Consider the following 24,340-nt stretch of genomic DNA (forward strand, 5'->3'; position numbering starts at 1 on the left):
AGGAAATGGGCCAATCCATCATCAGGAAGCCTAGACATGCAAATGAGCTCAAAACCGCTCCAGACATCCAGGAAGTACGCCTCCACGGAGTACAGCAGCTGCATGGCGTCCACATACATTAATGTAGAGCTCCTCATTGTGCTGGTGCAGGAGTGTCCCGAAATATGGGACCCACGCGACGCAAACTATGCGAACCGCACAAGAAAGGAGGTGTCATGGAGGCGCATCTGTCGCCAGATGTACCATGACTTTGGTGACAGACCACGTGATGAGCAGCATAAAATTCGTAAGTGCAACCATAAAAATATAATTAACCTTAGCGTGCGCTATAAAATGAATCTACAATCAGCACCCCCCCTTCCTGTGCATGTACTTTTCTTAGCCTCACGAGGCCGTTACATTACGATGTGACACGTGGCTTCACACAGCCATAATTAGGGGTTAGGCCACAAGCTCCTCATCCTCCTAGCCAATAAAATTAGTTTCAGTGGAGCTAATGAGACCCTGGGTATCGGCCCAATTACATATGCCACCATGGGTAGAACGCACACCCCAGAAGGCCCCATGCCTAGACTACTGTTTGAAAATGTGACCTCTCAAATATGTGATTTTGACAATCTTTCCTGTCACATTGCAGTGGAAGATGTGATGAAACGGTGGAGAAGCATCCGGGACCAGTACCGCCTGGAACGCCAGCAGCGGTCCAGGAGTGGGGATGCTGGCCATGTAAAGCGCAAATATATCTACTATGACCGGCTGAACTTCCTCACCCCAATTCTGGATCTGAGACCGTAAGTACATACCTCACACCACATTACACAAAAACATTACACAAATACTTTACAGGGACAGAAATATTGATGTATTTTTGCCTCTGTTCTATTTCATAACAGAACTCAATCCAACCTTACGGATCGAGGAACGGCCTCAGAGGCAGAGCCCATTATAGATCCTGTAGGGGATGAGGTGGCTGGCCCGTCTTCTCCCCCTACAAGAAGGATGGCTGAAGAGGAGGCATCACCAGAACACACAATGGCTGCCCTACACAACACACCACCAGGACGGTCTGCTGCTGCTACATCACCCATCCTGGAAGAGCTTGGCAACTTGAGCAGCAGCCCAACTGCCCAGATCAGGTCCTCCCCACAGGCTGCTCTAGCATCACGGCGAATAAGAAGAAGGCGCCAGGTCACCATTCAAGAGAGCAGGACCAATGTGGACACAGGGGTGCTGAATTACTTGTCCAGAGTCACTACAGATGATGGTGAGGAGGCCTATGCACGTAGCCTCACCCTTTATCTCCGTGCCCTTACCCGTGAGGTCAGGCTCCGTATTAGGGGATGTATTCAGATCCTGCTTGATGCAAGCACCCCCCCCCAATACCCCATATGAGGTGTTTGAATTTCTGGAGAGGTGGCAGCTCTCACCAAGAAATTTAATGCGCATGAGACCATCCACACAGATGCTTGCTCAAGCAGGGTCTGAACAGCCCCTAATACGTGGGCCAACACCTCAAGCTCTTCCTCCCCCTACCCATCCTTCTATTCTGCAGCCCCAAATGTCTTCCTCAAGCCAACCCCACCAATATGGCCACTTGTACCCACCCAGTGTTGGAGGCTGGTCCCAATCTGGTTGGGGACGATCTGGCTATGTTGGTGGGTATGAGCCACGGGCCTACCATAGCCAACAAGAAGCCCGTCACCATCATCAGTACTCTGGCCAGTATCACCAACAGGCCCAGGAGGCTGGACAACTACAGCATCATGGGCAACAGTATGGCCCCACACAGGGCGATGTTGCCCACAATGTCCAGCAGCACCCACAGGCTGTTCCTCCACGTTCCCCTTCCCATACATATGAGGATTTATGATTCAAAAGTTTGGAGATGTCCAGTGACATGTAACTGGTGCTCCTAATCTAGACCAAAAAACAGGTGTTCTCCTTCACCAACATTTAGAACATAATTTAACACTCACATTTTTAAACAATGTTTTCCAAACATATGAAACAATCCATCATGACAGGCAACGATACCTCACGCCTTTCACACAGATATTACATGTGTGTACAAAAGAGAATATTTAAATGCGCTATACTGTTACATGAAAGGATGAAAATACACTAGTCACTTGCTAACGCATAGGAAAGGTATGCTTGCCTTTAGTTAAGTAGTCAACTTTGTTGTTAGCATTCTCTAGTAAACCAATTTGAGGCGACCAGCATTCACAATATCACGCTCTCTCAATGTCTTAACAAGTGAGTTTTGTTTTTTCATCCTTTCCAGTATAGCATGCTTAAATATTGTCTGTTCTACAGACAGGTAATATCTGTGTGAAAGATGTGAGGTAGCCTTGCCTGTCATGGTGGAATCTTTCTATGATTGGATAACATTATGAGGAAATGTGAGTGTTATCTTATTGACTATATTTAGGTGATGGAGCTCACCCTTTGTTGCCTAATCAAGGTTAATGTAGGCATGCAGCAATGTTGTTATTGCATAATGTTTGGTGCATTTTTTTTCGGTAATGTTAATGTTACACCAAGTTAAAGAAGGCCCAAAGGGTCATTTTGGCCATTGCCAAATTTGTGTTATGGCAAAATTATGTTTGCCTTTAAGCAAAACAAAAAAAAAAAGGCAAAACTTAAAATTTGTCTACTCTAGTTAACGTCTCTGTGTGATTTTTCACAATCCCTCACAACATACTAACAGACACCAACCAATGCAATGAAACAGTCATAGAATCATAAAGGCTTGAGTAATATATATTTAGACACACTTAAAGAAACAAATTATAACATAGACACAGCATGCTCTTGCCAAGAAGTTGCCCCCTCAGGTGAGATAAAGTAATTCGTGAAAATATCACGGACTTTGAGGCCAGAGAGCGGTCTACGTTCAGGGTTGATAGGTGGTCTCACCCTGCGCACATTGTCCGGCCTACGCACAACACCATCAGAGGAGGAACAATCATGTATCCTGGTGAAGTTATGCAGAACAACACAGGCTTTCACAACTTCATTCACATTTTGCTCACTCAACTGAATGGCAGACTGGAGTACCCGCCATTTGGCACAAAGAATCCCAAAGGAACACTCCACCAGTCGCCTAGCACGTGATAGGCGCAAGTTAAAAATTCTGCGCCTGTGGTCAAGGTTGCGCCGGGGATATGGCCTCATGACATTACGTGATAACTGAAAGGCCTCATCTGCCACAAGGACATAAGGGACTGATTGTTCGGGGGACCCATTATGGAAGAATTGAAGACTCTAGAGTCTCCCGTCCTTCCATAGGCCCCAATGTCAACAATTATAAACTTGTATTGAGGGTCTACCAGAGCCCACAATACAACAGAAAAGTATTGTTTATATTTGAAGAATTGGGAGCCTGAGTTCGGCGGCTTACGCACCCTGATATGTTTGCCATCCAGGGCCCCAATACAATTTGGAAACTGGCAGTCCTCCTCAAAGTCCCTTGAAATCCTTAACCAGTCTTCCATCCTGGGCTCGGGTAGGACCACCTGATGGAGTCTTGTCCAGCTTTGTGCACATGTAGACCTCACTATGCCTGAAATGGTGGACTTTCCAATGAGAAACTCATGGTGGAGGGCGGCATAAGACAGGCCAGTGGACAGGAAGCTGTAGAAAAACAGAAATAGTACAGTTTAGAATGGCTAAAGTAAAAAAAAATCAGTTACATGCCGACCAAACTTGTTAGGAAATGAGAGAGAACAACACACACATATTTGGTGGCACAATGACTAAGTGATATGCAGGACATATTAGATGTAACATTCTGCAGTGTCAGGTGAAATATATTTTGAGTAAGATGAGGGCATTAAACTTTGTCCAAGAAGGCCAAAAAACATAAATTAACACACACATTATGAACATAGAGAATGTGGTTGTGGAGTACATACCGTATTGTGAGTAGAAGTCGCTCCTCTGCAGATATCGCTTTGCGCATCCTCGTGTCCTGAAAGGTTATCCCAGGGCGCACTGTCTCCAAGAGGCGATCAAATGTGGAAATGCTCATGCGACAGTACTGGTAAAATTTCTCCGGATGCTCCCGCAGAGAAGAATAGAGGCGGTGAAAATGACCTCTTGTGAATTGTTGCCTCAAAAGTGGATGTACCCACATGCGTCTCCTCCTCCGCGGATCCACTATCACAGGGTATGGTTGCCCAAAGCGCCGTGACAAAAGCCAGGTAAAGAGAACCTGCTCAGTTGTATTGAATGTCAGACACTCTGCCATGCTGCACAAAGAACACCAACACACCTCGTGAAAGCAAGGTGACAAATGGACAGAATGTAGGCATCCACCTGTTTCTGAGTGTCTAAATAGGGTGCAGGCTAATGATTTAAATTGTTTGCAGGCCTCAAAACCGTTAAATGTCCATTTTGCAAGGCTGCGAGAAAATCTCGCCATACGGATTGCATACGGATGCCACACGGATTACATACGGATGCAGACATGCGCAAAATACGCGACCTCACCTTGCTTACGGATGACCTACGGAGCACTATTTAGGGGTCATTCATCCGTATTACGCATGTAAAATACGGAGCGTATTTTGCGCAGGTTAGTGTGACTCCAGCCTTACTCTCACCCACAAAGCTCTCCATGGCTCAGCACCACCCTACATCTACTCCCTCATCTCAGCCTACCACCCTACCCATGCCCTCCATTCTGCTAATGACCTGAGGTTAACATCCTCAATAATCAGAACCTCCCACTCCTGTCTCCAAGACTTCTCACATGCTGCGCCAATTTTCTGGAATGCACTACTCAGGTTAATACAATTAATCCCCAATACCCAAAGTTTTAAACGAGCCCTAAAAACGGATTTCTTCAGACTGGCCTACCGCCTCAAGACATCAATCTAACTATCCCTGTGTTGCCCATTCAAAATTTTACCATAACCAGGTTCCTCACATCATGTTCCCACATGCTTTATGCATTTAATAGCCCTCTGTGTCTGTACTTTTACATATTCTGGCTGATAACCAGTTCATGCAGCATTACATAAACACCCGATTTCTTACACTATGGCCGGTCTGAACAATGAAAGCAATAGTTACCATCCACCTTTCGTGTCTACCTCTTTCCTCATAGACTGTAAGCTTGTGAGCAGGGCCCTCATTCCTCTTGGTATCTGTTATGATCTATGTGATTATTGTTATGCTGTAATGTCTATTGTCTGTACAAATCCCCTCTGAAATGTAAAGTGCTGCGGAATATGTCGGCATTATAGAAATAAAATTATTATTATTACTGTTATTATAATATGTTTTTAAAGGGTTTTCTGGTTTCAGAAATTTCTTGTTCCCTTGCTACGGTTTGCTTTAAGAAACCAAACAGTCTTTACTCACTCTCCCAGGTCTAGAGCTGAGTCTCCGCTGCTGCTCCCCATGTCTGTTATTGTCTGCAGCGCTGATGTCACGTCACCAGCACTGCAGCCAATCAGTGAACTCAGAGGCTCGGCACGAGTTGACAGCAAGAACCACTCAGAGCTATTGAGCTCACTGATTGGCTGCAGAAATGTGCTGTTAGAGCTGAAGCCAATAACTGACAGGGGAACAGCAGCTGAGACATAGCACTGTACATGGGGAGTGTGAGTAAGGCTCAATTGGCTTTTTCTAAACAATAAAACCGCAGCCAGGGGTTTCCCAAAGCCAGAAAACCAAAGGGTTTTGAATAAACCTGAAGGCCATGTGCACACGTTGAGTATTTGGTCAGTATTTTACATCAGTGTTTATGAGCCAAACCCAGGAGTGGATGTAAAATAGAGAAGTGGTGACGGGTTTCTGTTATACTTTTCCTGATTGTCCCACACCTGATTGATTTTTGCTTGCAAATACCGAGGTAAAATACTGACCAAATACTCAACGTGTTCATGTGGCCTTAGGTGATATGCTCATCAGGCTTGGACTGGGCCATTGGAGAACAGGAGAATCCTCCGGTGGGCCACCACGCTCTTATATGAGCAGTGCTTGGCACTATATACTTGAATCACTATGTACAGACAAAGGCGGCATCTTATTCATGTAACAATCAACCCAGTTCATTGTTATATAAATTTGTGTAGTTTAAAAGTGGGGTCCTGGGGTTGGGTACTGCGAGGCCCTTGGCACCCCAGTAAAACACTGGTGCACATGGAGTCTTATTGCAGTGTTTTCGGAGGAAAAACTGAAGAACCTCCAACTTTTTGAGACGGATTTGGGGAGTTTATGCTCCAAAACCTACTCAACAATAAACTCAATGTAAACATACCCTTACTTTGCCAATATCCTATCATATACCTAGGACCTACAGGTGAAAAGCCATACACTGGAGTTTATCCTCCTAGAAATTAGTTGATCGTCAACAGATCTGCACTGAGAAAAGGAGGTTGTTCTGATGCTAATTTTATGGAGAGTTTCCAAAATAATAATAATCTTTATTTATATAGCGCCAACATATTCCGCAGCTCTTTACAGTTGAACAGTTTCAAACACAACAGTCATAAGTAATAACGTTAACAATACAATAATTAAAGCGAAATAAGATGACCCTGCTCGTGGGAGCTTACAATCTACAATGAGGTGGGGGAGATACAAAGCACAGGTTTGTATTTACAATGATGTATTTACAATGATGGTCCAGCCATCTTCAGGGGGTGGGGGATAGATGGAGATAGTGAATGGGCAACACACAAACAAGCATAAAATGACTTTGATTACTGAATGTGATAGGCCGCTCTGAACAAATGTGTTTTGAGCGAGCGCCTAAAACTATGCAAATTGTGGATGGTCCTAATATCTTGGGGTAGAGCATTCCAGAGGATTGGCGCAGCACGGGAGAAGTCTTGGAGTCGGGAGTGGGAGGTATGGATTAGGGCAGAGGTTAGTCGAAAGTCATTTGCAGAGCGCAGTGGTCGGTTAGGCCGATAGACAGAAATGAGGGAGGAGATGTAAGGGGGGTGCTGCACTGTGGAGAGCTTTTTGGGTGAGAACAAGTACTTTGAATTGTATCCTGTAATGAATGGGCAGCCAGTGTAACAACTGGCGAAGAGCGGACGCGTCCGAGAAACGATTAGCCAGATGGACAACCCTGGCTGCTGCATTAAGGATGGACTGGAGAGGGGAGAGTCGAGTGAGGGGGAGGCCAATTAATAGAGCGTTACAGTAGTCCAGGCGGGAGTGGATCAGGGCGACAGTGAGGGTTTTTGTTGTTTCCATGGTGAGAAAAGGGCGGATTCTAGAGATGTTCTTTAGGTTTAAGCGGCATGAGCGGGCAAAAGATTGTACATGGGAGGTGAAGGCGAGATTGGAGTCAAACATAACGCCCAGACAGCGAAAATGTTTAAATGCTTCCATACAACACATTTATATTTAACAATTTTCCAATTTTTGTCCATGTATGGTCAAACATGGTGAATATATTCCAATGCAGGTTTTGACATAAATCTGCAGAAAAATCTGTGTGGTACATGCTGATTCAGCCTTGAATTTGCAATGGATTTTTGCCCACGCTAAAGTGAAAATCAGCTAAAAAATTGACGTGTTATGAATCAAAAATTGTTCTCCGCAGTTTTATTCCTTGATATGTTTGAAAACTCCATCCCCATGAAGCATGGTCTTGTAAATTGACACAGTATTTATTGCTGTGGAGTGAAAAAATTGTGAATTTTTTGTTCCAGGAGAATTCTACTCAAAATCGAAGTTGAGGATTAGCTGTACATTTCACCATATATTGACATCCTGTAGATCTAAAATCTGCACCACAGCTCAAAATCCGTGCTATTCTGCTCAGTTTTTTGGCATCATTCACACGTCAAGAGTTTTCCACATGCAAGAAAAACAGAACAATTTTTTTTATCCCAGTTTGTGTCATCAGTTTTTCTCATACATGGAAACAACAACAAAAAAGTTTCTCCACCTTCTCCTTTCTGACAGGTCGTGAAAATCGTGACTGCACTCGAATGTCAGCCAAGTGCGGTCCATTTTTATCACAGATCCTCAGACTTGTATTGCCAGTTTGGATCCGATATTGGACGTCTCCACAATTTTTGCACGGAGATACGCCGCTGTCACACCCTTATTTCAGTGGCTCATCACAAGTGTTTGGCTTTCCAAAGTTTTCCACTGATGAGAAAACTTTTGAGTGAGCAAAAGACGACTCCTCGGCATAGCATAGGCGGATTTGCAGCTGTCTATTGTGCTACTGCTATACATTGCAGCTGAGTCAGGGATTAGGAATTACGTTGATGTCAGAGTCTGGCATGTAGATGGTGAAGACATGAACATTGTGTGACAGGAAAAACAGAGTCTATAGAGATGGAAGGTTTTTTTTTCTAGTTTCTGGGAAGGAAACTCGCTCATATACCAGAAATGGTTTGTCTATATTCTGAATATCAAGTTCCTTCCTAGAAACAGACAAACACAGATATATAGAGGAGATCACTTATTGTTTATCTGTGGAGTTTGGCAGGAATCCCAATAAAATAGAGACCCCCATACACAAAGACTAAAGTCAGCCTAACCTGCCGATATCGGTGAGATCAGTAGACTATCTAATGTTTATGAGGGTCTCCTGACTCTCCACTGACAGATGATGTCAGGGGGAGATAACTAGCAGTTTTGCAATTTTAACGACTGACCCTTTTGTTCTTTAGGAAATAAGCCTCTGCCAGAACCAATTGGCAGGGGCTTTCTCCTTTCTCGCCTTTAAAAATACATGAATGCTCAGTTAAGCTGATTGCTCATGTGTATAGGGGAGTCAGAAGAGTCAGCTGACCTCCAAATGAGGCAGATTTTGATTGTAGACGGTCACCTTTATACACCCCATACACACCAGACAGTTTTATGTCAATAGGGGCCTCTCAACTGTCCGTTAATGGCAGATGTCAGGAAAAACGTTGATTGGAGACATTACCCTTTAGACCCCTGTCAGATTCTTCTACAGCCAAATAAGATTTCATGCTTTGCACTGAGGAGGGGCAACACCACGAAACATGTGTCTGCAAATTGAGATTCGAGCTTGGCTTTTATCCTAAGTCACGTGGCAAGTCTTGTTACAGGGTCAATATTGACTTTTATGTCACGTGCACACGTTCAGTATTTTACATCAGTATTTGTAAATACAGAAATGGTGCACGCTTTTTCTATTATACTTTTCCTCTGATTGTTTCTCTCCTGGTTTTAGCTTACAAATACTGATGTAAAATACTGACCAAATACTGATCGTGTGAACATGGCCTTGGGATCGTTTCGTACAATAGATGGCTCTAGAGTTCAAGCCCTCTTCCTCTCTGAATTTGCATATTTGATCAGTTATGTTTAATTTCCACTTGATCATTTTTATGTTCTTGTGAGAGATAGGCAGGCCACTGTCAGTATTCTATGGAGGATGCGGTAGATTGACGCTTTCCAGCATTGTTGAAATTGCTTAGGCTAGTTTTTTCAACGTTCCTAAGCCGAGTACCCCTAGTACGAAAAACTGTACCACAAGTGCTATGATCATACATTTTAATACACCTGTCAGCATAAAAACATGAGGACACTGTACATATTAATTACCATTATTTAAGATGCAAAATTGGGACACTTAAACCATGTTCCCACCCCATAAACATGGCCAAAACGTTCACTTTTAAAGGTAACCTGTCACCAGAATAAACACTATTAATCTACAGATATGAGGTTAATCTACAGGTAAATTGCATTACTAACCTGCCCAGCGCCTGCACTTAGCCGAACGATGTCGGGAGAAAATAAACTTTATTCCCTACGACAGCGTTTCATTTTTTTTTCACGGAGACGACGCCGGCGCGGATTCAGTCACCACTCTATTTTCTTAGAGCGTTCCTGACTGACACTGGCTCTGCATTGGGGCCGGCTGTCAGTTACAGCTGCCGCTCTGTATACTCAGGAACCTGCATCGGTGTTGCCCCTGTGACTGAAACCGAAACGCTGTTGGGGGTAATAAAGTTCATTCGATGGAAATTGTCAAAATTTTGCACCTCTTTACACCAGTCTTGCCCAGCTTCGCCATAGTGAACAGTACTGTAGCGGGAGAGGATGTGGTGAAGCCAGCCCTGCAAATTGGTCATAATGTATGACACTTTATTTCTGGCGGAGAAGCCCAACAGCTGTAAGATACACCTAAATCATCTTACGCCAACCGTTCCTTCTTCAAGACTGGTGTACAAAATGCTAGTCTTAATTATTCGGACCCATGGTGTGTATCTTATGTAGGACATGCTGGATAGATTAAGAACCTAGTAATAGGTTTTTATTACAAACTACCTAAGTCTGGTTCCTATCTCTTTCCCTTATCATTTGAGGTCTGGCTGGGCATATAGAGAGGTGAGTGATTGGAGCCAGTGACTATCCATATGAGGTCACCTTGTCGTGGTTGGATGGTTTTTACGTTTATTAGTGGAATTCTTGTGTGGTAGGGGCCGGGCTTGGGGGATGGACCACTGCTTACCCTGTCCGGATGACAAAGACACTAGGCGATGCAAGGACGAGGCGGAGACAGATTTCAATAGTAACAGTTCCGGATTTATTCATCGTCCTCCTGATGACCACAACCACGCACCGTAGCCTCCTTACAGTTCTCTGTCTCCAGGCCCGGGTACCTGCACCTTTGCTCCAGTCGAAGTAACGTCCCTCGCGGATCTTGCACTGGGGCTGTCCTAGACCAATCTACCGCCAGCGCTTCACCTGCCTGAGGTCGTCGTCCAATCGGTACCCCCCGGGGCCTCGTCTGTCCTGCGGTCCGTTGGGTCAGGGCCACCCCCCCTTACTGTCTCTTTGCTGTCCGTCCCCTGGTCGAGCTCTTCTCTCTTCACCGTCTTCTACCGAGCTCCTCCCGGGACTAGCCTGCCTGGAACCCTACCCTGTTCTATTTATCCCCTCTCTCACCGGGAATTCTCCTCCTAGGTTCCTATCTCCCCGCCCCCCATGACTAAGCGTTTCTCAAGCCATAAACTGATGTAAAGTCCTAAGCTACTCCCTCCTGCCATCTTGTGGTCATTTCCAGGTACTGCACTCTCCTATCCACCTTTCCCAGCTGTCACCCTTCTATCCTGTCAATCTCTGTCTCTTGTGCACAAACCGTCCCCTCCTACTACCAGTCACGTCTGTCCGTCAAGTCACCTTCCCCACACTTGTAATCATTAATTGCAGTGTGCTGACTCACAGTGATTTAATAGTAATCAAGTGTTGAGAATTCCTGCAGGTAGGAGAAGGTTTTCAGGGCTGCTGTCAGGTGGCCACATACCATTGATGTGGCCAATGGACCAAGGTTCTGCAAATCGATTTGCTTGTCTCTAGATGCAACATATAGAAGTGTATGCACTCTATTGCGTTATGTTACTTCTGTGAAGGATGGAAATTAAATGACCTACAGACACAGCTCACTCTACATATCTCAGGGAATTGAAGGGCTGGACACGTTAAAATCCAATCCTGTGTTCTAGGAGACATCAGGGTACAGCTAAGATGATTATCAGGGGGGTGGCATTGGTATTGGAGATTTCTTATGGGTACAAAAGCAATGCATATACATTAAGACCAAGATTCCTCATTTGGAGTTTTTATGTTCAAAGTGAACTCATCAATAGATTAATTTCCTGTATGTTTCACCATGAAGTGCTGCTGTGGTTTGGAGTAAACATACTTTAAAAAGTCATCTGAACGCTGTGTCGCGGATGACTAGTCCTAGGTGGTCCCAGGTGGCTTCTCACCACTCCGTTTCAGTTGAGTGACAGGTTTCTCCTTGAAGTAGTACATAGGGAGAGACCTTCCAATCATTGGGTGGGGGGGTACTGGCCGGCGGGGGACCGTATGAGACTCGTCTGTCATCCTGCACAGGGAACTGTCAGAGCAGCTACCAGTATACTGGAACTTACAGACACTAAGAAGAGTTTTGCAGCGGCTGTTAAACAGGGACCTACAGACATTAACTATTTTCTCCCTGAGCGGCAGTGGACTACAATTCCCAGGGACCCTTGATTCAGTCAGATGACATGGCCTGGAAGGATAGAAGGAGAGAGAGTGGATTGGAGGAGGAGGGACTTGGGGGAGGGAGCTGGGCAGGAAGTGAAAGTAAATGTTCAGAGGAGAAGGAGCGTGGCACCTTGCTGCGAGAGACGGAGCGGTGTGGATCTGCATTCCTCTACGCTGCAGAGTGTGGCGGCCCCCACTGAGATACCCACGCTGCTGGAGAGAGCGCGGTCCTGTCACCCTTTGAGGCAATTAACATCAAAGACCCGGAGAGTTCTGCCGGCACTCCCACCGCATAAAGGCCTAAATCCTGCCGCCCCCAGCTTGTGTCCAGAGAACCTTCCGACCGTTTGAGACACACAGTGAGTGCCCTTCTGAGACTTGTGGTTCTACCAGCGCTATTTACAGTGAGTACACTACAACCCAGACTATTGACAGTAATATTTATCTAAGTGTACCAACGGTTCTAATTTGTGCGCCAACATCTGCGGCAACTGGGCCCCAACGTTTGGACTGAGTTAATACAAAAGAGGGGGAACCTGCTACGTTATATTTGCAGGGTCGGAGTAGAAGTAGACTGTGATGTTTATATGACTTTTATAGAGCACCGTTACTTGTATTGTATGTTATTCCTTTAAACCCACCTCAATTCTGCTGCATAGCAATAAACCTGTTAAACGGTTTTACTCCTGTTCCTTTAGTGTGTACTGAGCTGTGGCAGGGGTTTCCCGAATCAGCCCCTGGCAGAATATAACTGTCCTTCTGCAGTCCCTGAGAGAGAGCTCCAATCAAGATTCGGGTGGAGGCACAGCGCCCTAGAGAGGTGAGACCCCCCCATAACACCCAGTGTACCGTGGTATCCCTAAAGGGGTGTTACACAAGACACATAGTCAATGGCATGCTTTACAATTTAAGTTTCTTCTGAAGCTCTGGAGGATTTTTAGTAAATTATACCTGGCGGAAATAGTGCAGCCGGTGTCTGATTCATACTGCCGTGCTGCCGTTGTTCTGTAAAGCGCTGCGGAATATATTCACGCTATAAAAAAATTATTATTATTACTATTCGGTTTCTTTGTCATTTGCTTTGTATTGTATATATTTTTGTACCAAATTTATAAAATTGGTGCATTCTTTTTTTTCCTCTTTTGTTCTATCTGTGCCATGTTAGAAAAAATGATCCTTTGAATAAACTGTCACAATTTAGCCTTAAAGGTGCAAAAAAAAAAGACAAATATTGCATTCCACTAGCGCACTGGAGAACAATTGCGGCAAAATTTTGCAATGATGATTTGGCTGAAAACATCTGATTAATGAAAACCATACCCATAGTGTGAAGGAAACCTAAAATGACGAGCGCTGAAAAGCCTAGTGTAAAAATGACACAAAACCCATAATGAATTGATGTAGACATAAAAGTGCTTGAAAACTAAACTTTTACTCCATTAAAAACTGAAAATGAAGCATGAATTTGTGGTTTTTCATCTTCTACCATATTCTACACATGGTTATGCCTTCCTTATACAGTAACATAGGGACTGAGGTTCTGGCAGGACAGACTTGTCTACTATTTGGGCATGTGTGTTATATATTTTCCACACACTACTCTGTAGCAAAATCCATTTATTATGGTGAGTAACTCCTGTTTTCATGACCAGGCTCAGACTATACATCTCATTACTAATGTACTACTAAACAGAGAGTCAAGAGTGGAGCGATGAATGGCTTACAATGCAGGAGCATCTGTTCCTTATCAGCTCTTAATTCCCACACTGGGAGTCTCAGTGCAGAGGTGAGACCATGGCTTTACCCCATAATACAATTGTGAATGGCTTATAGAGAGGATTTGTGCACTAACTTATATCATGACAAAAAATAACACAAGTTTTCACTGGTTATATACAAAATAAAGAAAAAGATAAAATATAAATGTTATCACCAGCCCAGTGCCCTGGGGGAAAGAAACTTGCAGAACTGGGGTCCGGGAGTCAAATTTGGCCAATGACAACATCATCAGAACTGGGGTCCAGGAGTCAAATTTGACCAAGGACAACATCATCATCAGAACTGGGGTCCAGGAGTCAAATTTGACCAAGGGCAACATCATCAATAGAAATGAGGTCCGGGAGTCAAATTTGACCAAGGACAACCTCATCATCAGAACTGGGGTCCGGGAGTCAAATTTGACCAAGGAAAATGTCATCATCATCATCAGAACTGGGGCTGGGAGTCAAATTTGACCAAGGACAACATCATCATCAGAACTGGGGTCCGGGAGTTAAATTTGACCAAGGACAACATCATCATCATAACTGGGGTCCGGGAGTCAAATTTGACCAAGGACAACATAATGATCAGAACTGGGGTCCAGGAGTCAAATTTGACCAAGGGCAACATCATCAATAGAAATGAGGTCCGGGAGTCAAATTTGACCAAGGACAACCTCATCATCAGAACTGGGGTCCGGGAGTCAAATTTGACCAAGGAAAATATCATCATCATCATCATCAGAACTGGGGTCCGGGAGTTAAATTTGACCAAGGACAACATCATCATCATTACTGGGGTCCGGGAGTCAAATTTGACCAAGGACAACATAATGATCAGAACTGGGGTCCGGGAGTCAAATTTGACCAAGGACAAAATCATGACCAGAACTGGGGTCCGGGAGTCAAATTTGACCAAGGACAACATCATGATCAAAACGGGGGTCCGGGAGTCACATTTGACCAAGGACAACCTCCTCAAGGACTTTGTATTTCTTTCCATTTTTGCATAGGCTTCCTGCAGGCACAAATGTTGCCATCGACTCCAGTTTATTTCTTTCACTTCCGGATCCAACACCAGGTGTTGCGTCCTCCCCGGCAGCCAGCTCCCTCTGTTCTTCAGCTCTGTGGGTGTTTAGTGATGATAGATGTAGCAGAGTTGGATGGGTGACGCAGGAAAAATTAGAGGACACAGCTGGGTGCAGTTCCGAAGCTTTACTAACAGTTCAGGCTGCAGCACAGATGCCTGCTTGGTGCCGTGTCCTCCAGGTGAGGGGTCCAGCAAACTCCCAGGTAGATCGGGATACACCTTTCAAGACTCCTTAAAGTGTGTGCCATTCCTGGCCGTCTTACTGTGTTGGTTTCTCGACTTTCCTACCCAACACCACACAGTCAGTGTCCCAGGCCAGCAGCCACGGACCTTGTCAGGTAACGTGCTCTCTACGTTCCCTTGCTCCTCTATGGCTGCCTTTCTGCCTTTCAGCAGCCGAGTCAATTAAGGCCGCAGCACTGTCCGGGTCCAATGTAAACCGGCAAGTATCAACTGGCAAATCAGGGTGCAAGTGTCTGTCCCGTACCTGGTTTCTCTTATGTGGCACGTGCGCTGTACTCACGGACACGGACCGTATGGCGCCTTGCTCTCTGGTAGTCACTGGGCACATTGCACCTCTCTCTCAAGTCCCCACGGTTGATGGCAGTGGTTAACGGACGCAGGCCTGCGCAGCACCGGTGCTCTGGGGACGGAGCACTCCTCTCAGCCTGTTGCACGCCGACTGCTCGTGCCCAAACTGTCTCTGGGTAACCGGGTCTGTCTGCTGCAGTCCGTAGCAGCGCTGGCAGATCGGGTATTCCTTATACTATACAAGTATAAGGATATAATTATCCTTATACTATATACTAACTGAGACAAAATCATGTATCAATAAAGGATATTTACTGCACACACATAAGTCTACAGTCTATTACATACACATATATTTATACCCAAGCTGTCAATTATAAATATGGAAAGTATTCAGACCCCTTTAAATTTTTCACTCTATGTTTCATTGCAGCCATTTGGTAAATTCAAAAAAGTTATTTTTTTCTCATTAATATACACTCTGCACCCCATCTGGACTGAAAAAAACAGAAATGCAGAATTTTTTGCAAACTTATTAAAAAAAGAAAAACTTTAATATCACATGGTCATAAGTATTCAGACCCTTTGCTCAGACACTCATATTTAAGTCACATGCTGTCCATTTACTTGTGATCCTCTTTGAGATGTGCTAACTTATGTGCATGTTATCAGGCCAAAACCACCAGGGTATGTAAACTTTTGATCAGGGTCATTTGGATGTTTTGGGTTGTCATTATGGTTTAAAAAGAGAAATCACAGTACTTTGACAATAAATGGCTTCACCCAACCACTAACCATGAGTGAAGAAAAAGTTTTGGTGTTACCATTCATATTCTCTGAAAAAAGGCCGAGAAAGCAAAAAATCTGCCAGAGTATGTAAACTTTTGAGCACAACTGTATATGTATATAAATTTGCATACATGGGCTAACATGCAATATATCTATAAATATGTACATTTTGGGGCACTTGCCTTCTACACACCTCTGATTCCAATGCATGGAATATATATACACACACGTGGTCACAATTGTTGGTACCCCTCGTTTAATGACAGAAAAACCCACAATGGTGACAGAAATAACTTAAATCTGACAAAAGTAATAATAAATAAAAAATCTATGAAAATGAACAAATGAAAGTCAGACATTGCTTTTCAACCATGCTTCCACAGAATTAAAAAAAAAAAAATAAAACTCATGAAATAGGACTGGACAGAAATGATGGGACCCTTAACTTAATATTTTGTTGCACAACCTTTTGAGGCAATCTCTGCAATCAAACGATTCCTGTAACTGTCAATGAGACTTCTGCACCTCTCCACAGGTATTTTGTCCCACTCCTCAAGAGCAAACTGCTCCAGTTGTCTCATGTTTGAAGGTTGCCTTTTCCAGGCGACATGTTTCAGCTCTTTCCAAAGATGCTCAATAGGATTTAGGTCAGGGTTCATAGAAGGCCACTTCAGAATAGTCCAATGTTTTCTTCTTAGCCATTCTTGGGTGTTTTTAACTGTGTGTTTTTGGTCATTATCCTGTTGCAAGACCCATGACCTGCGACTGAGACCAAGCTTTCTGACACTGGGCAGCACATTTCTCTCTAGAATCCCTTGATAGTCTCGAGATTTCATTGCACCCTGCACAGATTCTAGACACCCTGTGCCAGATGCAGCAAAGCAGCCCCAGAACATAACAGAACCTCCTTTATGTTTCACAGTGGGGACAGTGTTCTTTTCTTGATTTGCTTCATTTTACCATCTGTGAGCATAGAGCTCATGTGCCTTGCCAAAAGTTCCATTTTTGTCTCATGTGTCCATAGGACATTCTCTCAGAAGCTTTGTGGCTTGTCAACATGGAGTTTGGCAAATTCCAGTCTGACTTTTTTATGATTTTTTTTTCAACAATGGTGTCCTCCTTGGTCATCTCCGTTGAAGTCCATTTTGGCTCATACAACGACGAATGGTGCAATCTGACACTGATGTTCCTTGAGCTTGAAGTTCACCTTTAATCTGTTTAATCCCTAAGTTTTTCTGGGCTCTTTTGTTACCATTCGTATTATCCGTGTCTTTGATTTGTCATCAATTTTCCTCCTGTGGACACATCCAGGAAGGTTGACTACAGTCTCATGAAGCTTAAATTTCTGAATAGTATGTGTAACTGTAGTCACAGGAACATCAAGCTGCTTGGAGATGGTCTTATAACTTTTACCTTTAACATGTTTGTCTATAATTCTCTTTCTAATCTCCTGAGAAAACTCTTTCCTTCGCTTCCTCTGGTCCATGTTGAGCGTGATACACACCATGTCACCAAACAGCACAGTGAGTATCTGTAGCCCTCTATACAGACCACTCACTGATTCCAAGATTGTAGACACCTGTGGTGCTAATTAGTGGAAACTCCGCAATTTAACATGTCCATTTTGTCACATTATTCTCAGGGGTACCATCATTTCTATCCAGGCCTATTTCATGAGTTTTATGTTGTCTTTTAAATTCTTTGGAAGCATGGTTGAAAAGCAATGTCTGACTTTCATTTGTCCATTTTCATAGATTATTGATTTATTATTACTTTTGTCAGATTCAAATTATTTCTGTGACCATTGTGGGTTTTTCTGTCATTAAATGAGGGGTACCAATAATTTTGACTACGTGTGTGTGTGTGTGTATATATATATATGTACCCTGATATGACACAATAACAATAACAAAATAACTATTAGCTGCCATCACCCAATGTTATTACAGGCCGATTGGCTACTCGTTACAGGTAGTGTATGGCTTCAGGGGTGCGGTTTACAGAGCAAGAGGAACAGATCTTTCAGAATTATATGAGATCCCCAACTTACAGGATATCTTTGCCCCTGGAGGTCCGAGGCAGTAGATATTGTTGTCATGTTTCCTATTACGATATTGCCTTAATATACACTCTCTGGCCACTTTATTAGGTACACCATGCTAGTAAGGGGTTGGACCCCCTTTTGCCTTCAGAACTGCCTCAATTCTTCGTGGCAGAGATTCAACAAGGTGCTGGAAGCATTCCTCAGAGATTTTGGACCATATTGACATGATGGCATCACACAGTTGGCGCAGATTTGTCGGCTGCACATCCCTGATGCGAATCTCCCGTTCCACCACATCCCAAAGATGCTCTATTGGATTGAGATCTGGTGACTGAGGAGGCCATTTGAGTACAGTAAACTCATTGTCATGTTCAAGAAACCAATCTGAGATGATTCGAGCTTTATGACATGGCGCATTATCCTGCTGAAAGTAGCCATCAGATGTTGGGTACATTGTGGTCATAAAGGGATGGACATGGTCAGCAACAATACTCAGGTAGGCTGTGGCGTTGCAACGATGCTCAATTGGTACCAAGGGGCCCAAAGAGTGCCCAGAAAAAATTCCCCACACCATGACACCACCACCACCAGCCTGAACCGTTGATACAAGGCAGGATGGATCCATGCTTTCATGTTGTTTACGCCAAATTCTGACCCTACCATCCGAATGTCGCAGCAGAAATCGAGACTCATCAGACCAGGCAACGTTTTTCCAATCTTCTACTGTCCAATTTCGATGAGCTTGTGCAAATTGTAGCCTCAGTTTCCTGTTCTTAGCTGAGAGGAGTGGTACCCAGTGTGGTCTTCTGCTGCTGTAGCCCATCTGCCTCAAAGTTCGACGCACTGTGGGTTCAGAGATGCTCTTCTGCCTACCTTGGTTGTAACGGGTGGCAATTTGAGTCACTGTTGCCTTTCTATCAGCTCAAACCAGTCTGCCCATTCTCCTCTGACCTCTGGCATCAACATGGCATTTCCGGCCACAGAACTGCCGCTCACTGGATTTTTTTTCTTTTTCGGACCATTCTCTGTAAACCCTAGAGATGGTTGTGCGTGAAAATCCCAGTAGATCAGCAGTTTCTGAAATTCTCAGACCAGCCCTTCTGGCACCAACAATCATGCCACGTTCAAAGGCACTCAAATCACCTTTCTTCCCCATACTGATGCTCGGTTTGAACTGCAGGAGATTGTCTTGACCATGTCTACATGCCTAAATGCACTGAGTTGCCGCCATGTGATTGGCTGATTAGAAATTAAGTCTTAACACACAGTTGGACAGGTGTACCTAATAAAGTGGCCAGTGAGTGTATATATATATATATATATATATATGTGTATATATATATATACAGAGAGAGAAAGATGTTCACACACTTCGTCAGGATATATAACCACATATGTGGTTATAACCTGAGTAAGAACTGTGTCAACTTTGAAACGTGTCAATAATAAAACTGCATTTAATACAGGTCTTGTATCCTGGATCTTATTACCAACTCATCAGCAGAGTGGAAAATCCACATTTTTTTCCTTTATCCACTAAAAGAGATTAGGATAGTTATTGTATATAAATCTTGAAATGGGAAAGTACCTTTCATTTCCCAAGATTTTAACGAAATATCCGGAATTATAACTTCCCAAGCAGATAGAGTGGGGAGAACTGAGATCCTACCTGGAGATGAAAAAAAGTCGTTTTTAAACTCATTGCCTGGTAACCCACCGGAAAAGGCTTTGGTAAATGTTCACTAGATTCAGGCAACTTGATATAATTTGATAAACAATGTGAAATATATGAAATCTGCAAATCACTTTATTTATAAATAATGTTGTCATACCACCCAAAATTCCCTTCTATGTAGCTCACTGTCCTCTGCCTGTTGTCAAGTGTAATCCTTTTCTAAGAACAGAGATGCTGAGTCACATTACAAGGAGTTGGGATGGGTCTTTATCTCTGTGGTCTGCTCTCCTGGCAGTCAAGCTGCATACAGGCGTAACTGAGAGGTGGTGTCATGGCTTGAACAGGGTTCTTGCCCTGCATTCACAGGGTTAAGTGTTCATGGCCTCTTTCTGGATCAGGGAGGGGTATTTATACTCACTCTTTACCAGGGTTCTCTGTCAGCTATACTGTTGTTCTGGTGTGTCTGACCCCTGGTGTGCGTGTATTCTGCGTTGCTTGTTTGCTTACCGTGTATGACCCGGTCTGTTCCCTCACTCTGTACTCCGTCTCTTGTTTTGGTACTATTGTCTTTTTTGGTTCTGACCTCCTGGCTTGGCTATTGTTACTCCGTTACAGTTTGTCCCTATTGTACCGTCTATTGCCCGTTCTGGTTTTCTGATCTATTGCTACGTCCTGACTATCCATTCTGTCTAACCCTTTGGTACTGTATTGCTATCTTGCGCCTTGACCCCGGCTTCATCTGGTTTACGTCTCTGCCTATGCCCCTTGGTAACATTGTCCTGTAGTTACCTTTCTAGGAGTTTCCCTGCAGCTCCTAGCTCTGTGGAGCTTAGGCCACGCCCCCAGCAGTCACATGCTTCAGGTCCTGATACTCTGAAGCATGCATCGTCACCGCTGCTGCCCTGCTCCACAGGTATCTGTGAGCACTGTTTTTGTACTCAGGACACACTGTTATGAATGAGTCACCGGAGGAGGAAAAAACAAAAATACAAGCTAAGTCCAGAAAACCGGAGAGGTTGGTAGCTAGCGGATTGCAGACCCCTGATCCTATTCACAACAACTAACAGTAGCCGTGGGGTGTTCCTACGGTGGTCCTAGACACCTCGTTCACAGCCGGAGAACTAAATAAACCTAAAGAAAGAAAGGGGAAATCTAAACTGCCCCAGAGCAGACCCCAAAGCAATAGAAAGCCCTCAACATGTATTGACAGTGAAAACACAAACACAGACAGAAAGACAGGCTGAGCAAACGATGGGGCCCTCACTAACTAGATAGGACAGGAAAGAAAAGCAACTGTCTGCAATCACGCAAAAACCCTGCCAAAAATAATGTCCAACACGTCTGATAGAAAAGGCCCTGAAGTCACTAGACTTCAAAATCACTATATCAGCACTCAGGTATATTCTGAAAGCAGAGCAAAGAGATCAACTGATCAGAGACAAAAATGGAGTTCAGCCAGTCCCAACCAGGGCTGGCTGAACATAAACACTAGGTAAACCAGACAAGATCTCATGGAACAATAGCAGAGCAAAAACTTAGCTTTAGTAGACAGGACTAAACTGGAGGCCAGAGCTCAGAGCAGAGAGGATCACCAGCAACCCAGCAGGGCGTCGGCGGCCTTATATCCACTCAGAGATTCCGGAAGTCCAATCACACTCCACCTGTTCAGATGCCAGGTTTTTCCCATCCAAATCAATTTCACTACCTCCTTTCACCAGCAGAGGGAGTTCATCGGACATCAAAGGTGAAGGAGAAAATGAGCTCATAACAGTACCTCCCCCTTGAGGAGGGGTCACCGAACCCTCATCCACGCCACCAGGGCGATCAGGATGGGCCCGATGAAAAGCACGAACCAATCTTTCGGCATGAATATCGGATGCAGAGACCCAAGAATTATCCTCCTGGCCATAACCCTTCCACTTAACCAAATACTGGAGTCTCCGTCTAGCCAGACGAGAATCCAGTATCTTCTCAACCTCATATTCCACATTACCTTCAACCAATACAGGGTCAGGAGGTGCCACTACAGGAACTACTGGCTCAACAAACCTCTTTAACACAGACTTATGAAACACGTTATAGATCTTGAATGTAACAGGAAGAGCCAATCGAAAAGAGACCGGATTAAGAATCTCCAAAATCTTGTAAGGTCCAATAAATCTAGGTTTAAACTTTGGAGAAGCCACCTTCATAGAGATATTCTTTGATGACAACCAAACCATATCACCCACCTTAAACCGGGGACCAATGGTCCTATGCCGGTTGGAAAACCGCTGGGCCATTTCCTGGGAGAGAGACAACTTATCCACCACTTGGTCCCAGATCTGGTGCATTCTCTCCACCACAGTGTCAACACCTGGGCAGGCAGAAGACTCCACCTGCCCTGAAGAGAATCGAGGGCGAAACCCAAAGTTACAAAAAAAAGGTGACATCAAAGTGGCAGAACTAGCTCTATTATTTAAAGCAAATTCGGCCAAGGGCAAAAATGAAACCCAATCATCCTGATCAGCAGAAATAAAACATCTCAAATACGACTCCAAGGTCTGGTTTGTTCTCTCCGTCTGCCCATTGGTCTGAGGGTGAAACGCAGAGGAGAAGGACAACTGAATTCCCAGCTTGGAACAAAAAGTCCTCCAAAATCTAGAAACAAACTAAACTCCTCTGTCAGACACAATGTTCTCAGGAATCCCATGCAAGCGAACCACCTGTTGCAAAAACAAGAGCACCAACTCTGAGGAAGATGGCAACTTAGGGAGTGGTACAAGATGGACCATCTTAGAGAATCTATCACCAATCACCCAAATAACAGTCATTCTCTGAGAGACAGGCATATCAGAAATAAAATCCATTGAAATATGGGTCCATGGCCTCCTGGGCACCGGCAAAGGCATCAACAACCCACTAGAGCGAGAACAAGGTTTAGACCGGGAGAAAGTCCCACAGGACTGCACAAAATTCCTGATATCACGAGACAAGGCGGGCCACCAAAAAGACCGACTCACCAAATCTCTAGTACCAATAATACCTGGATGACCAGCCAATGCGGAGCAATGAACTTCAGACATTACTCTCTTCCTCCACTGGTCAGGAACATACAATTTTCCAATGGGACAACGCTCAGGTTTGTCCTCCTGAAACTCTTCCAGAGCATGTCTCAAATCGGGCGAGATGGCAGAAAGAAATACCCCCTCACCTAAGATGGTAGCAGGCTTGGTCACAATAGGAGAATCAGCAAAGAAACTCCTAGAGAGGGCGTCTGCCTTGACATTCTTAGTGCCCAGAAGAAAAGAGACCACAAAATCAAAACGTGTGAAAAACAAGGCCCACCTAGCCTGTCTAGGATTCAAGCGTTTGGCCGACTCAAGGTAAATCAAATTCTTGTGGTCAGTAAGGAACATGACTTGATGTTTAGCTCCCTCCAACCAATGTCTCCACTCCTCAAATGCCCATTTCATGGCTAACAGTTCCCGATTCCCCACATCATAGTTGCGTTCGGATGGGGAGAACTTTCGGGAAAAGAAAGCACAGGGATTCATTTTAGATGTTACCAGATCTTTTTGGGACAAAACAGCTCCTGCACCAATCTCAGAAGCGTTCACCTCTACCTGAAACGGGAGTGAGACATCAGGTTGCCGCCAAACCGGAGCAGAAGTGAACCTCCGCTTCAGCTCCTGAAAGGAAGAAACAGCCTCTGGAGACCAATTCAGCACATCAGCACCCTTCTTAGTCAAATCAGTCAATGGTTTGGCAATACCAGAAAAATTAGCTATAAATTTACGATAAAAATTAGCAAAACCCAAAAACTTCTGGAGGGCTTTCAAAGAAGTGGGCTGAACCCAATCATAAATGGCCTGTACCTTGGCCGGGTCCATTTCAATAGTTGACGGAGACAAAATAAATCCCAAAAATGAAATCCTCTGTACACCAAATAGGCATTTCGATCCCTTAACATACAAGGAATTCTGCCTCAAAATCCGGAACACAGTCCGAACATGTTCCACATGAGAGTCCCAATCCCTGGAAAAGATCAAAATATCATCCAGATAGATGATCAAAAATGTATCCACAAAGTCCCGGAAAATATCATTCATGAAGCACTGGAAGACAGAAGGGGCATTAGTGAGCCCAAAAGGCATCACCAGGTACTCAAGATCTCCCTCCGGAGAATTAAACGCCGTCTTCCATTCATCCCCATGCTTATTGTGAATAAGATTATACGCCCCCCTGAGGTCAAGCTTGGTAAACCAGCAAGCACCTTTAACTCTGGAGAATAGATCAGAAATCAGGGGTAACTGATACTGATATTTAACAGTAATTTTGATGAGGGAACGATAGTCAATACAAGGCCTTAATGAACCATCTTTCTTGGCCACGAAAAAAAACCCAGCACCCAATGGTGAAGAGGATGGTCTAATATCACCCTTCTCCAATGACTCCTTAATATAAGATCGCATAGC

Source organism: Dendrobates tinctorius, unplaced genomic scaffold (genome assembly GCF_039654945.1).
Source record: "Dendrobates tinctorius isolate UK_male_01 unplaced genomic scaffold, ASM3965494v1 ptg000104l, whole genome shotgun sequence".
NCBI classification, from domain to species: Eukaryota; Metazoa; Chordata; class Amphibia; order Anura; family Dendrobatidae; genus Dendrobates; species Dendrobates tinctorius.